At 39.4% G+C, this 13,041-nt stretch overlaps 1 protein-coding gene across 9 annotated transcripts in view; it reads left to right on the forward strand.

Annotated features, from left to right (window-relative positions):
• The window catches only part of ATXN1 (ataxin 1), a 412,658-nt gene that overhangs the window by 260,478 nt on the left and 139,139 nt on the right, over nt 1-13,041 (forward strand). For all 9 annotated transcript variants that reach the window (XM_088831365.1, XM_088831363.1, XM_088831364.1 and 6 more), the window contains one exon: nt 12,341-12,469. The gene's annotated coding sequence lies outside the window, so the exon portion shown is untranslated. The remainder of the gene's footprint in view (nt 1-12,340; nt 12,470-13,041) is intronic.

Consider the following 13,041-nt stretch of genomic DNA (forward strand, 5'->3'; position numbering starts at 1 on the left):
CTATATGCTCGGGGAAGTTCTGTTGCCGTCCCTGAGGAAGGGGAGCATTGCGGGTCCCCCACGACCGCCCTAGATGCTCCTTTGGGAGCAGGGTGCAGACAGAAGCTCTGGACCTGCTAGTCTGAGCTTGCCCAGAAGAGGCATTTCTGAACTCTGCAGTTCGTAGCTGTTCCCCTTCCTCCCTCAGGATGAAAATACCAAGAGAGTCAGCCTTTAGTCCTGAGTTGGAAAAAGAGGCTCTGTGGTTGATTGACAGAGCAGTTTCCATATTGGTTCATGTCGTGACTTTTCTCCAAGTCACCAGAAAGGAGGACATGTCAGAGGAAAAGGAAAATGCCACCTTCTCAGTTAAGTCACCAAGTATGTGTCAAAGGCTTACCATTGGCAAAGGCAGTATGACACTTACCCCACCTTCTTAGAGTTCACTACAGTCTGTCTAGAGAAATGGTGCCTGTTTGAGGTAGAGAATAAAATGGTTAGTATCCTCAGGAAAAGAAATCAAAACCATAGGAGTTCTCCTCCAAAAACAAACAAGAATACTTCTCATGGAGAAAGTTGTAGCCCAGGAGGGTGTAAATGAAAAAGGGATGGAAGAAGTAGGACTTGAGTGGGTCCTGGTAGGTATGCCTTGGATTCTCACTGTAGGTTGTAAGACTGAGACCCTTACTCTGTTGCTGGTAATGGGATGAGCGTCACTCTTGGCTCCTGGCGTCCATGTCGAGTTTCTTGCCACGCGAAGATCCCCCCTCTCCCTCAGTGTGATCTTTCGTGTTTGAATCTCATTGCTGGAAGAGCCTGTTCCTTCGAAGGTCTCTCCTGACTAGGTCAGGCCCACCACGGATGGGCTTTCTGTTTTAAGGTCAGTTGATTTAGGGCCTTAATTTTATTTGCAGAATCCTTCACAGCAGCAGCCCCCAGACTGTGTTTGGTTAAATAACTAGGAGAGGGTACATGTGCACTTGGTGACCGGGCAGTCTTGAGGGCTGCTTTAGAATTTTGTCTGTCACAGCACAGCTGAAACATCCAGCGATGAATCTGACTTTCGGCATGGCCAAATCCAAGGGAACTCACTATCACCAGGACTCAGACGTCCTGGCTTTCAACCTTGTTGCATACTGCAGAGCTTCACCCTCATGTGGGCTTCACTGGTGGTAAAAACAGCTCTGTGAGCAGACAATGCTTCCTGATTCCCCCTAGTTCCAGTCAGTCTGAGAGGGGCCTTTGGTTCATGCCCATCCCTACCTAGATCCAGTCATCATCACAAGAGGAATATGTATTCTGATTCTCCAAGCCTAGATGACATGCCCGTCTTTACTTACTTATTTAAAATTTCTTGGTGTATAGTTGATTCACAGTGTTAATTTTCTGCTGTATGGCCAAGTGACTCAGTTGTACATATATATATATTCTTTTTGTATACATATTCCAGGCCAGAATACTGGAGCGAGCAGCCTTTCCCTTCTCCAGGAGATCTTCCCAACCTAGGGATTGAACCCAGGTCTCCCACATTGCAGACAGATTCTTTATCACCTGAGCTACCAGGGAAGCCCAAGAATACTGGAGTGGGTAGCCTATCCCTTCTCCAGCAGATCTTCTGAACCTAGGAATTGAACCGGGGTCTACCTGCATTGCAGGCAGATTCTTTATGAACTGAGCTATCGGGGGAGCCCAACAATACTGGACTGGGTAGCCTAGCCCTTCTCCAGCATATCTTCCCAATCCAGGAATCGAACCGGGGTATCCTGCATTGCAGGTAGATTCTTAACTGAGCTCTCAGGGATACCCATAGTTGAGTCACAGTGTTAATTTTCTGCTGTATGGCAAAGTGACTCAGTTGTACATATATGTATATTCTTTCCCATTATGATTTATGACAGGATATTGAATATAGTTCCCTGTACTATACATTAGAACCTTGTTTTTTATCCATCCTATATATGATCGTTTGCATATGCCCATCTCTGGACCCAAGGCATGAGGTTGACCCAGCCCAGATAACAAAGAAAATGAGGTAAAGGTCGTATTCTAGAAAAATGCTGTTTAGGAAAAGTTCTAGTCCTAAATAAAATGAAATTTTAAGGAACTCCTTTATCAAGTACTATAAGAAAGTCAATATAACTATAAGGAAAAGGCCACTACATTTGGAAGACAGGAAAGCACTCCTGACCTTTAAAAGAAAAGTTTACTTTTAAAGTGTTGAAATCAAACTCTACAGGTTTAAGAGGTACCTGATGAAATACAGTGTGGAATTTATACTGCATGTTTTGTGGTGAACAGGGGAGAGGTGACGACCATTTGGGCATGTATCAGGGTCTGGGGATAATTGAGTATGTTTATAAGCTGTGAAGAAGTTTCTGGTAGAGAGAAGACTGAAGGCAGACAGAGGGCAGAATTGACCCCAACAGGACCTAAGCCAGTAGGAGACAAAGAGCCCCCACAAGTTTTCCAAGATTTTAAAGTGGTATGGCATTTTGGGGTGGTTTGGTCATTTGTCACTTCTTTGGAATAAACAAGTAGCATTCCTTCCAACATAATCATCTTACAGTGATTAAATATACTAAAAAATTCCTTAGTCTCTGTCCGGCTATGTAATTGACAGAAAGACTGAGGCTTAGAGTAGTGATTCTCAAAGCCTGGTCCTTGGATTAGCAGCATCAGCATTATCTGGAAACTTGGTAAACGTGCAAGTTCTCTGGCCTCACCCCAGACCTACTGGATCAGAAATTCAGGGAGTGGGACCCAGAGACACAGTTTCCCAAGCACTTCAGGTGCTTCTGATAGCACTTCAAGTTTGAGAACCACTGCCTCAGAGCATGCTCATCTCTCCTTCATATACCACAAGGGTTTCCTTAATGATGGCTTTTGAGAAGCTTGGAAAATCAAGGATAAAGGCTCCTGGTGGTGGGGGAGGGGACTGCACATCTTGAAAGGAGATGGCAACTGTTCAAAAGCCATTAGTGACTAAAAATAGAAGAGATTTGAAGAACAGAAGAGAGACGGGTACGTTACAATTTAATTGTTCTCAGGTTCATGCAGTGCTTTCATTTTGATGACAGGCACATAGGACCTCCCAAGTCCCTCCCTGGAGGACACAGTGAGAGGGTTGACATTATAGCTGAGAGTGGTGCTTCCTTTGGCGTAAGGATGAAGTCGTAGAACTGGTTTTGGATATGGATCGTTTAATTTAAATTCAGGCTCTTCTACTTGACACTCTTAGGAGGCTGCAGGAGAAGGGCATGGCAAGGTTTCTTTCATCAAGGAGCTTGTAAACTTTTTGAGCCTTTCAAGACTTAAATCAATCCAGTGGACTATAAAAAGACGATATAACAGAGTACTGAATTGAAGAGAACCCGCGGTAGAGGCTGTAAGTGCTGTGGGTAGTCAGGAGAAGAAGAAATGGACCTTGTGTCATTTTCATCTCTGGACAGAGGATGAAACTGTCAGCCTGGCATAATTTCCCAGGTCTTATGGCAGAGCTTTGGACAACCTGGCAAGTTTTTCTTCTTGCTCATCCTTTTCTTCCCGAATTTGTGAAAGCTTGTCAGAACTACTGAGTCAGAGTGAGGGTTTATATTTCATGATTTTGAACTTGAGAGATTGTTGACATTTGGGTTTATAGGAAAAACCAAATGTGTAGGAGATACTACATTTTATCTGGTGTCTTTAGTGAAAAGAGACTCAAACAGAAGTTTGGCTTATTCGTTTCAAACAGACTTTCAAACTTACTCCATTCATGGAAGAACATGATTGAGCCTGTCTGAGGATGCCTTCATTTTGTAGGATGAAGAAAGCAAATTACTGATTTCCCTTAGTGAAAAAAAAAATTTTTTTTTTTTTTAAATTAAATGGTACCAGATCTGCGATGGTAGGGAACTAGAAAACAGTTTAGATGAACACAATTTTTTCTGAGGCTTTTTATTTCTATACACCATGCGGTTCTGGGATGGTAGGGAACAAAAGGACAGTTCAAACGAACACAGTATTTCCGAGGCTTTTTATTTGTATACACCATGCTGCTTACCTGGGTAAATAAACAGATACCAAACTGAGAACCAAAAGAGAAGGCACACAGACACTCTAGAAAGTGGGCAAAAATACCATTTCAGTCCAGGAAAGAAAAAATAAAGACGTTGTAATAGTCAAGAGGAAGCCAGCCAATTTGGAACCTAATAGAAGGTAGCCAGAAGTGTTTTGTTTTGTTTTTTTTAAGAAGTTTACAAGTAATGTGATCTGATTTTAGCCTTTTGGGGTGTAGTTCTTAACTCCAGCTGTGGCATGTGGGTATGAAGAGGGAGCTTCACTTTACTTCATTGTGATAATAGGGTTATTTATGATGCATTAGGAAGCCACATTAAGTATAATATCTGTACTGAATGATGTTCCCCTAGTAAAAAATTACTAGCGTTTGTTGCTCTGATGGCCCAGAAGTTGAAAAGAAGAATCGTTTCCTGTTTCAAGGTATTGAGAACGGTTCCATTGATCATCTTTGGATCAAGGAGACTCATTTGAAATAGCCAGGGGGAAAAAGGATGAAATAACAGAAACTAATAGTACAGGTCTAGTGAGATCACATAATGCAGAGGCTGTTTCCTCTGCCTAGAAATTTGATGCCTGGTAATTCTTGCTCATCTTTTACTTCCCTGTTTAAGTGTTGCTTTTGTAAGAAAGATCCTCTTTCTAAGTGCACTACATAACCCATTATAGGGTGATTGCAAATCACAGTGTTTATTTGTCCTTCCTGATGTCTATCTGATTTTTAAATTTTATGCATATGTTAAAAATAATATACTCTGATTTTTTAACGTCTGTTCCGCTTGAGGCAATGAGGTCCTTAAAGGCCTGGTCCTTTGACTATTTTGTTCACCGTTATAAACAAAGAACCTGTTGGATATAGTAAGCACCAAGTAAAAAATGTGTCCCATGAATGAATTAATTAATAAGAAAGCACTTTGTACACTTGGAAACTAATTCAATGTTTTATGTCAATTATAACCTCTATTTTAAAAGAAAGCAAGCACTTTGTAAACTGAATTCACTGTAAAAGTCATGGTTAATTATTTTCATAGAAGACACCTCCTTTCTCTCTTTAATCCTCACTTTTTCCTCTCCAATTTTTTACTTCTTTAAAAGTCTGCTTGTCAGTGTTTTCTAGTTCCAAACCTAAGATTTGGTATTATTTGTTCTTGCCTTTTTTTTTAAGATAAGAGATCACATTTTTCGCTCAAAAATATTCTTTACCAACCATGCTAATGCTGGGATTCCAATTTTTGTTCAATGTGCACTTATGACTTTGAAAGGAAAACATGGCTGGTACTTGTGAATGATTTATTTGGGAAGCAAACAAGATTCTAGAGTAGTATTTAACTTCTATTTCTTGTCATCCCCAAAGCCACTCTTGTAAGTCACACTCTGCAAAAGTACACATGTCGAGATACCTTGAATAATATTGGCCTAGGAGAAGTTGTTCCTGGCCCTGTCTTACAGAAGTCGGGGCGGGGGGAAGCAAGAAATCCAGATTCAAGAAATAATTAATGAGATACTGAAAGTAAACTCAATCAGGTCTTTTCTTTAAAAGCAGCAAACAAGCAAAAATCACCCCGTCATTTCCCAGAAAAGCCTCCATGTGCCACTTCATTTTTTTCTGTTTTAGATCCTCATTTCTTTTCTTTTTTATTTTTTATTTAAGGATAATTGCTTTACAGAATTTTGTTGTTTTCTGTCAAACCTCAACATGAATCAGCCATAGGTATACATATGTCTCCTCCCTTTTGAACCTCCCTCCCATCTCCCGCCCGATCCCACCCCTCTAGATTGATACAGCGCCCCTTTTTGAGTTTCTTGAACCATACAGCAAATTCCCGTTGTCTGTCTGTTTTACATATGGTAATTTAAGTTTCCGTGTTCCTCTTGCCATACATCTGACCCTCTCCTCCCCTCTCCCCATGTCCGTAAAGTCTATTCTGTCTTTTTCTCCATTGCTGCCCTGAAAATAACTCTTCAGTACCATTTTTCTCAATTCCATATATATGTGTTAGAATATGATATTTATCTTTCTTTCTGACTCACTTCACTTTGTATAATAGGTTCTAGGTTCATCCGCCTCATCAGAACTGACTCAAATGAGTTCCTTTTTATGGCCGGGTAATATTCCATTGTGTATATGTACCACAACTTCTTTAGCCACTCATCTGTCGATGGACATCTAGGTTGCTCCCATGTTCTAGCTATTGTAAATAGTGCTGCAGTGAACAATGGGATACATCTGTCTTTTTCGATTATGGTTTCTTCAGGGTGTATGCCTAGGAGTGGGATTGCTGGGTCATATGGTGGTTTTATTCCTAGTTTTTTAAGGAATCTGCATACTGTCTTCCATAGTGGCTGTGTCAGTTTACATCCCCACCAACAATGCAAGAGCGTTCCCTTTTCTCCACACCCTCTCCAGCATTTATTGTTTGTAGACTTTTTGATGATGGCCATTCTGACTGGTGTGTAGTGATATCTCATTGTAGTTTTGATTTGCATTTCTCTAATAATGAGCAGTGTTGAGCATCTTTTCATGTGTTTCTTAGCCATCTGTATGTCTTCTTTGGAGAAATGTCTGTTTTGGTCTTTTTCCCCACTTTTTGATTTGGTTGTTTGTTTTTCTGGCATTGAGTTGTATGAGCCGCTTGTGTATTTTGGAAATTAATCCTTTGTCAGTTGTTTCATTTGCTATTATTTTCTCCCATTCTGAGGGTTGTCTTTTCAGCTTGCTTATAGTTTCCTTTGCTGTGCAAAAGCTTTTAAGTTTAATCAGGTCCCGTTTGTTTACTTTTGGTTTTATTTCCATTACTCTAGGAGGTGGGTCATAGAGGATCTTGCTTTGATTTATGTCATTGAGTGTTCTGCCTGTTTTTTCCTCTAAGAGTTTTATAGTTTCTGGTCTTACATTTAGGACTTTAATCCATTTTGAGTTTATCTTTGTGTGTGGTATTAGGAAGTATTCTAATTTCATTCTTTTACATGCAGCTGTCCAGTTTTCCTAGCACCATTTATTGAAGAGGCTTATTTTTGTACAGCTTTTGCACAGCAAAGGAAACTATAAGCAAGGTGAAGAGACAACCCTCAGAATAGGAGAAAATAATAGCAAGTGAAACAACTGACAAAGGATTAATTTGCAAAATTAATTGTATATTCTTTCCTCCTTTGTCAAAAATAAGGTACCCATAGGTGCCTGGGTTTATTTCTGGGATTTCTGTCTTGTTCCATTGGTCTATATTTCTGTTTTTGTGCCAGTGCCATACTGTCTTGATGACCGTAGCTTTGTAGTATAATCTGAAGTCGGAAAGGTTGATTCCTCCAGCTCCATTCTTCTTTCTCAAGACTATTGGCTATTCAGGGTCTTCTGTGTTTCCATATGAATTGTGAAATTTTTTGTTGTAGTTCTGTGAAAAATGTCATTGGTAATTTGATAGAGGTTGCATTGAATCTGTAGATAGCATTTGGTAGTATCATCATTTTCACAGTATTGATTCTTCCTGCCCAGGAACATGGAAGAATCTCTCCATCTGTTTTATGTTGTCATTGATTTCTTTCATTAGAGTCTTACAATTTTCTGTCTATAGTTCTTTTGTCTCCTTAGGTAAGTTTATTCCTAGATATTTAATTCTTTTTGTTGCAATGGTGAATAGGATTTATTTCTTAATTTCTCTTTCTGATTTTTCATTGTTAGTATATAGAAATGTAAGTTATTCCTGTGTATTAGTTTTGTATCCTGCAACTTTGCTAAATTCACTGATTAGCTCTAGTAATTTTCTAATTATATATTTAGAGTTTTCTATGTACAGTATCATGTCATCTACAAACAGAGCTTTACTTCTTCTTTTCCAATCTGGATTCCTTTTATTTCTTTTTCTTCTCTGAATGCTGTAGCTAGGACTTCCAGACCTATGTTGAATAATAGTAGTGAAAGTGGACACCCTTGTCTTGTTCCTGATCTTAGGGGGAATGCTTTCAGTTTTTCACCATTGAGAGTAATGTTTGCTATAGGCTTGTCATATATGACCTTTACTATGTTGAGGTAGGTTCTTTCTATGCCCATTTTTTAAAGAGATTCTGTTGTAAATTGGTGTTGAATTTTGTCAAAGGCTTTTTCTGCATCTATTGAGATGATCATATGGTTTTTATCTTTCAGTTTCTTAATATGATGTATCACATTGACTGATTTGCGTATGTTGAAGAATTCTTGCATTCCTGGTATAAACCCAACTTGATCATGGTGTATGAGCTTTTTGATGTGTTGCTGAATTCTGTTTGCTAAAATTTTGTTGAGGATTTTTGCATCTATGTTCATCAGTGACATTGGCCTGTAGTTTTCTTTTTTTGTGTCGTCTTTGGTTTGGTATCAGGGTGATGGTGGTCCTATAGAATGAGTTTGGAAGTGCTCCTTTCTCTGCAATTTTTTGAAAGAGTTTTAGAAGGATAGGCATTAGCTCTTCTCTAAAAGTTTGATAGAATTCTCCTGTGAAGCCATCTGGTCCTGGGCTTTTTTGGGGGGGAGATTTTTGATCACAGCTTCAATTTCAGTGCTTGTAATTGGGGTCATAATTTCTATTTCTTCTTGGTTCAGTCTTGGAAGAATGAACTTTTCTACGAATCTGTCCATTTCTTCCAGGTTATCCATTTTATTGCCATATAGTTGTTCATAATAGTCTCTTATAATCCTTTGTATTTCTGCATTGTCTCTTGTAACCTCTCCTTTATAATCCTTTGTATTTCTGCATTGTCTCTTGTAACCTCTCCTTTTTCATTTCTTGTTGATTTGATTCTTCTCTTTTTTTTTTGTTGAGTCTGGCTAAAGGCTTGTCAATTTTGTCTGTCTTTTCAAAGAACCATTTTTTAGTTTTATTAATCTTTTCTGTTGTTTCATTTGTTTTACATTTATTTCTACTCAGATCTTTATGATTTCTTTCCTTCTGCTAATTTTGGGGGTTTTTTGGTTCTTTTTCTAGTTGTTTTAGGTGTTAAGTTAGACTGTCTATTTGATGATTTTTCTTGTTTCTTGAGGTAGGATTATATTGCTGTAAACTGTTAGGACTGCTTTTGCTGCATCCCATGGGTTTTGAGTTGTCATGTTTTCATTGTCATTTGTTTCTAGAAATGTTTTGATTTCCCTTTTGATTTTTTCAGTAACCTGTAGGTTGTTTAGAAACGTCTTGTTTAATCTCCATGTATTTGTGTTTCTGAGAGTTTTTTATTATAATTGATATCTAGTCTCATAGCATTGTGGTCAGAGAACATGCTTGATACAATTTCAGTTTTCTTAAATTTACTGAGGTTTGATTTGTGCCCCAAGACGTGGTCTATCCTGGAGAATGTTCCATGTGCACTTGAGAAGAAGGTGTTTTCTTCTGCATTTGGATGGAATGTCCTGAAGATATCATGAGATCCATCTCATCTAATGTACCTTTTAAGACGTGTTTCCTTACTAATTTTCTGTTTTGATGATCTGTCCACTGGTGTGAGTGGGGTGTTAAAGTCTCCTACTATTATTGTTTTACTGTCAATTTCTCCTTTTATGTCTGCTAGTGTTTGTCTTATGTATTGAGGTGCTCCTATGTTGGATGCATAGGTATTTGTAATTGTTATGTCTTCCTTTTGGATTGATCCTTTGGTCATTATGTAGTGTCCTTTCTTATCTCTTGTAATCTTTATTTTAAGGTCTATTTTGTCTGATATGAAGGTTGCTACTTCAGCTTTCTTTTGCTTACCATTTTCATGGAATATATTTTTCCATCCTTTCACTTTCAGTCTATATGTGTCTTTAGGTCTGAAGTGGGTTTCTTTTAGACAGCATATATATGGGTCTTGTTTTTGTATACATTCAACCAGTCTGTGTCTTTTGTTTGGATCATTTAATCCATTTACATTTAAAGTAATTTTTGATATATATGTCCCTATTGCCATTTTTTAAATTGTTTGGGGTTGATTTTGTAGATCATTTTGCTTCTCTTGTATTTCTTGACTATGTAAGTCCCTTTAACATTTGTTGTAAAGTTGGTTTGGCGTTACTGAATTCTCTTAACTTTTGCTTGTTTGAAAAGCTTTTTATTTCTCCATAAAGTTTGAATGAGATTCTTACCAGGTACTATAATCTTGGTTGTAGATTTTTCCCTTTCCGTACTTTAAATATATCCTGCCATTCCCTTCTGGCCTGCAGAGTTTCTGCTGAAACATCAGCTGTTAAGCATATGGGGTTTCCCTTGTATGTTACTTGTTGCTTCTTCCTTGCTGCTTTTAATTGTGTTTAGTCTTTGTTAGTTTGATGAGTATGTGTCTTGGCATGTTTCTCCTTGGGTTTATGCTGTATGGGACTCTTTATGCCTCTTGGACTTGAATGACTATTTCGTTTTCCATGTTGGGGAAATTTTCAACTATAATCTCTTCAAAAATTTTCTCAAACCCTTTCTTTTTCTCTTCTTCTTCTGGGACCCCTATAATTCAAATGTTAGTACATTTGATATTGTCCCAGAGGTCTCTGAGACTATCCTCGGTTCTTTTCATTCTTTTTTATTTTATTCTGCTCTTCAGAAGTTATTTTCACCACTTTATCTTCCAGCTCACTGATTCATTCTTCTGCTTCAGATATTCTGCTATTGATCCCTTCCAGAGTATCTTTAATTTCAGTAATTGTGTTGTTTGTCTCTGTATGTTTATTCTTTAATTCTTCTAAGTCTTTGTTAATCGATTCTTGCATTTTCTCCATTTTGTTTTCAAGGTTTTTGATCATTTCTACTATCATTATTCTGAATTCTTTTTCAAGTAGTTTGCCTATTTCCTCTTCATTTATTTGGACTTCTGTGTTTCTAGTTTGTTCCTTCATTTGTGTAGTAGTTCTCTGCCTTTTCGTTATTGTTTTTTTTAACTTATTGTGTTTGAGGTATCCTTTTCCTAGGCTTCAGGGTTGAATTCTTTTCTTCCTTTTGGTTTCTGCCCTCCTAAGGTTGGTCCATTGGTTTGTGTAAGCTTTGTATAGGGTGAAATTTGTGCTGAGTTTTAGTTTGTTTGTTTTTCCTCTGATGGGCAAGGCTGAGTGAGGTGGTGATCCTGTCTGCTGATGATTGGATTTGTATTTTTGTTTTGCTTATTGTTTAGATGAGGTGTCCTGCACAGGGTGCTACTGGTGGTTGGGTGATGCCCAGTCTTGTATTCAAGTGGTTTCTTTTGTGTGAGTTCTCACTATTTGATACCCCCTAGGGTTAGTTCTCTGGTTGTCTAGTGTCTTGGAGTCAGTGCTCCCACTCCAAAGTTCAGGGCTTGATCTCTCTCCAAAGACCAGCCGAGGTCCAGTCTACCAAGAGGAATTTCACCTGAAATGAAAGGACCTTTACTTGAGTTCCAAAAACCAGTGCACAAGAGCACAATGGAGATCTCTGACTCAGCAGATACTCAGTATTGCCTGCCACATGGACAGGCCTCCTTGGATTGCAAAGATGACTAGAGGGTCTGTCCTTGGCAGTGGTCAGCAGAACTCCATATACCACTTCTGTCATGTTATCCTTGGTAGGTGGAAATGGCAGATGGCCAAGTGGAAAATTTCACAGCCCTGCAAACATCAGCACACTAAACACTGCAGACCAGCAGTGCAAGGGAGCTGGGTGGTGTGGACCAAATAATCATGTCCCCAGCACATGCCTTTCTTATTAGTTTTGGTCTCCTCTTCCTCTTCTCTTCCTGTTCCAAGGATTTACTTTCTTTCTCCCTGAGATTCCAGACAACTCTGTTTCCTGCCCTGTGAACCCCTTGACCTCTAGGTGGAAGGAGAAACATTTAGATGCCTGGGTGCACCGGTGATGGTTGATTGTGGGTGCCTTGCCAAAGCTGACTTTTATATTCTGGCTCAGAGCTAAGCTACAGCCTTCTGATGGCGAGTAATCCTTTGTGTTTACGGGGCGCCTTTCTTCTTGGGAACTTGGAGTGCCTTGCCAAAGTGTTTTTATTGATCTTCCCAACAACTTGGTGAGGTATGAAAATGGCAAAAGGTCATAGTCTGGGCACCCGCCTTTTTACAAGAGCGTCAGCTTGGGTGGCTTGTTTGCAAGTTTGCATCTCAGCTGGGATTGCATCTGAAGTCTCCCAGAATTGGCTTCAACTTTGGGGTGGGGGTGGGGGAAAGGCTTGGCTGCACCATGCCGTCTCCTGGGGCAAGAGCAAAAATATCGCATTTCCTTTTTAAGCAAAGTGCACTGGAAAATGGTCTTTGGTGAATTACCCATCAGTCTAATTGATCTTCATTTGTTGTGATAAGAAGGGATTTGACGGAGTATTCAACTTTTTATTTTTTCTTCTGTTCCCACGCTAGGTACTTCTCCCTTCTCTGTGAAAGGAAGAAAGAACACACCTGGGCCCAGGAGCACTCCAGCTTCTTGTGGGAAGTCTCCATGGTGAAGTGCAGGCTGGGGCTACCTGTGAACCGCGCACAGTGAATGTTGTAAGTTAACAAGAGTTGAATCTGCACAGGCTTGCCTTGCAACGGCTTGTGAATCACTGGATGCTTGAGCCAGGGTGCTGAAGATGTGTTAGCATTAGCTCTGGGTGATCCTCCAATTAATTTCTTCTTCTTCTTTTTTTTTTTTTTTCCCCAGGGGAGAGGTTCTGTTATTATTTGCTGTGAACTTGACTTTCTTAGCTTCTGTTGGGCACTGCTCATTCTCTCCTTCTGGAATAAAAGGGTGGAAGACAGTAATTATTTCAGCGTAGAGCCAAGTTTATAGTAGCCTCTTTAAACCCGGCTCTGCAGTTCTTTTAGGTTAGTGGGTATGGGGTAAAACCTTTCAGGCTAAGGATTCCCAACCAGGGAATCACACCCTGTCATTATTTTATTTACATGGAGTTTTTGATTGGAAGGAAATATGTTTCTGGCGTTCAAAAATCTGAGGTATGCAGGCTAGTACAGTCAGCTCTTCAGGGTGCTTCTCTTGCTGAAAATTGGCTGATTTATTGGTTTTTGTCAGGCTACTGGCTTGGGATTTTGAGATTAGTGATTTCTGCATGTCAGCTGCC

Source organism: Moschus berezovskii, chromosome 23 (genome assembly GCF_049115385.1).
Source record: "Moschus berezovskii isolate FMDL1 chromosome 23, NW_MosBer_1.0, whole genome shotgun sequence".
NCBI lineage: Eukaryota > Metazoa > Chordata > Mammalia > Artiodactyla > Moschidae > Moschus > Moschus berezovskii.